Genomic DNA, 3,636 nt, shown 5'->3' on the forward strand with positions numbered 1-3,636 from the left:
TTTTTTCTTGATANCAAGTCATCACTTGACAAATGAATTGGATGGAGATTGGAGGTTTGCACATGCGCGGCTGATGAAAATTGGAAGTTGAGGGGTGTTTTTGATGAAATTGAAAGAAGAAAGACTAACATGATAATCGATCTAAGTTGATGGAGGTAAACTGAAATTAGTTCTTGGTTTTAAGTAAATATGTTTTATTATTTTATACCCTCTAGCTGTTAGGGTTTTCATAGCTTATATATTGTGTTATGTCAAATTAGCGTTTCTTGTACTCGAGGACATGTATGCATTCATCCATTAATAAAAATTCATCCATGTACCGATGGTGCAAGTGACCCAACACTAATTAGGTAATCTCAATTCGTGATATTTATTGCTAAGTTTTTATTTCTAAGAGTATTATGTCATATAATTGTCTATCTTGGTGTACATCTTTTTCCATCACTGATGAAAAAAGGAAACTACGTACGTACAAGACTGACCATCCATAGGTGATATGATTAGGTCTTTTCAGCTTATTGATGAACATATCATAATTTTTTTTTTGGTTAACCATAGCCTTATTGCATTGCCGGCCGGTTGTAGGCGGACCACGGTGAGTTAATCCGGCAATGTCAATCCTACCCATTTACCTTCTTTCTCCAACATGGTCCATTGACATGTGAAGGTGTCACATTATATGGATCAAAATTGAAAGATGTTGAGGTGTACGTATTAGAATTCATCGAGGATGGAGATCTCTAATATTGATCTCATTGGTCGCAAATTAGTGATTATAGAACATCGGTAATATATGGTTACCTATTACGTAATGGTTAGTTGCTTACCTTAATTTCTAGTGATTTTAATTAATGAATCAAGCGGACATAGTTCACTGGTAGGAATCATATGCATCTTCAGCTTCTCATACATGTCATCAGCTATTTGCTATGTTGCTCCCAAGGCGACCTAGGGCTGCATGTGCAGATATAAAGCTAGGCTGTGGCCACCAATGACAGTTCTATGCAACTACTTCCTTGAAATCGATCAAATACCTGCTGCAAATAATCCTCAAGCTGAAGATACGATCGGAAGTCTGAGGTATCAGTACTTCCGATCTGGATTCCTTATCGACATTGAGCATCCTACACGTCCCGGCATGATCGCTCCCGATCTCCAGCAACAGCATTGTCTTTCTCATCATCCACATCGTCATGCTGAGACCGATGTTGTGAGCAGCCAAATAATTGAGTTAGCCATGCCAACCGGATGGCTGAGCTAGATTTCACAGCTGGTATGTAACTGTACCATGCATATCGTCCCGCTAGCTCATACACATTATTGCTTCCCAGATCATGTCCAAATCATCTTTCTTGTGCCGACCCCATTACTGCGATATATAACCTCTATCTCCTTGGTGGCCATTAATTAGCTTTTTCATTCATCGACCCTAACTACATTCTTCTTACGCCAACCTCGCTCCACCACTCTCATGCTACTGAGTTTTAAAGTCTGTGACCTCTATATCCAACACACCCAGCTCACGAGCGCTCTCTTTGTTGGCATGCCATGATAGAACTTAAAGCTTCTATACCAATTGATGACTGTACTGCACTACTGCAACATGATGAAGAAAAAGCAAGAAGACACATACAATCAAGCTAGCTAATATACTCAATTACTCATGACCAAAAATTTGCAGTATCTGTAATATTTGATTCTCAAAGCTTTTGACTCCATGTACTTACTAGCTCATCGCAACGACGCAATATCTGTCTGATTGGTATGAACTGTGTCGCATATTAATTATTTTTCTCTGCTTTCATCTGTTAAGTTTATCTCAATGGACCATCTAAAGACGCGCAAAAACAATTCGGAGTGAGATCGACCCCCCACATTCTTATTCTATATATCTAGTATGTATCCTCTCCTTTTTCATAATTTTGTTCTCTTATATTTGGAGTTGCATGCTATTAGATTATTTTCATATTTGCATGTTAAGAAAATAGAATTTCAAGCAAAACACCTTTGAAAAAGATGGTTCTTTGAGGCTTGACTATGCATGTATACGTGAAAATGATTGCAACATGGGAAGCAAATAAAAAAAAAGAATGGGAAATTTTGGAGATAATTTCAATAATAAAAAAAGATAGAAAAATATAAGGGCTCCAGTTTGTATAATACTCAGAGGTGTCAATTTCACTTATGCTAATATTAATAATTTTTTGACCATTACAAATAAAAATGCGCATTTCAAGTACAGTGCAATGATCAGAAGCCTTTTTGATTTGTTATTCAATAAATGGAACATAAGCTGTCTCATACAATTTGATTTGAAGTTTTTGTAACTAATTAATTGGAAAAATTTATTCGTCCAGGCCAGGTTTGAACATTATGCGTGTATGTTTTCTAACGGTAATCAATCATATTGGTACTCAATTATATAACAAACAGAAGGAGGCTAGGTGGACGACAGTAATATGATTGCATTGGGGTATAGAGATACTACGATGATATACTTAATTGGAACACCTGTACATTCAATTCAATGTGATAATAAATTGCAGGTTTTCTATGGTTTTATAGGTAAGGCTGGGGCAGATAAGTCACTGGTGTCGTATTCTTGTCCAGATTTATCAGTTGGGTAGGGAATTGGTGTATGTTGGAATACTCAGATCCACGATTGTGGTAGCTCTGCTGCATTACATGTGGTCGGTATATTTCACTATCCGGCCAGCGTCCATCTTATATCTACACACGCTGTGTATTTGATTTTGAGAAATAATTTTTAATTCTTATACCAGGAAACTCATACAAATAGTTTTGACAAGAAAAAAAAAAAAAAAACAGAACTTTCGTTTTTAGTCCTAACCGTCTGACGTCCGCTGTATGGTTGGTCGTTTGTTTAGACTCAAATTAAATCGAACTATTCGGGGATCTAAGGGCACGATCTCAACAATTTGGCACTATAAGAATGGAGAATCTTCTATACACAGCCGTGGATGTACACGGCAGGGTGTTATGACACGTGGCTAAATCGAAATCCTTCATATGAGGGCTGAGAAAGAAGTAATATAAGCCGTTGATTAATACTTATTTTTTATAACGGTCAACGTGACATTAAGTGGGTGGGTAAAAAAATAAAAAAAATGGGTAAACTACTCTCCGGGTAAAATTTCAATAATTTTGATCTCGCCCATTCCCCCGACTTGGCTGCCAGTTGTCGGGACGGGTCGGCAAAGCGGTGAAGGTCAGACAACCCAGTCGGGTCGGAACGCTATTTCTGTGCTTCGATATGAAGGAACGGGACGCACAATCTCTATGACTGGCATCACTTCGTCTCGAAATGTCAGCATCAATGGATCAATGCTGCTTGGAAATTCTGGTTAGTTTGTATCTATTCCATTTCCAATATCTTTGATTATGATGATTTTTGAGATCAGTTTTGTTCTTGGTACACTGGGTATTAGAGGTCTACTTCACAAATATTAATTTGGGGCATATTGATTTGTAAAGACTGTTCTCTCACCGATCGTCTCTCCAATGCTCCAAGTGTGAAATTCATCGTCTCATTGCTTCGACTTGCCGACACCAGGTCCCATCTCCTCTCTCTCTCTCTCTCTCTCTCTCTCTCTCTCTCTCTCTCTACCTCCTCCT

Source organism: Fragaria vesca, linkage group LG7 (genome assembly GCF_000184155.1).
Source record: "Fragaria vesca subsp. vesca linkage group LG7, FraVesHawaii_1.0, whole genome shotgun sequence".
Taxonomy (NCBI): Eukaryota; Viridiplantae; Streptophyta; class Magnoliopsida; order Rosales; family Rosaceae; genus Fragaria; species Fragaria vesca.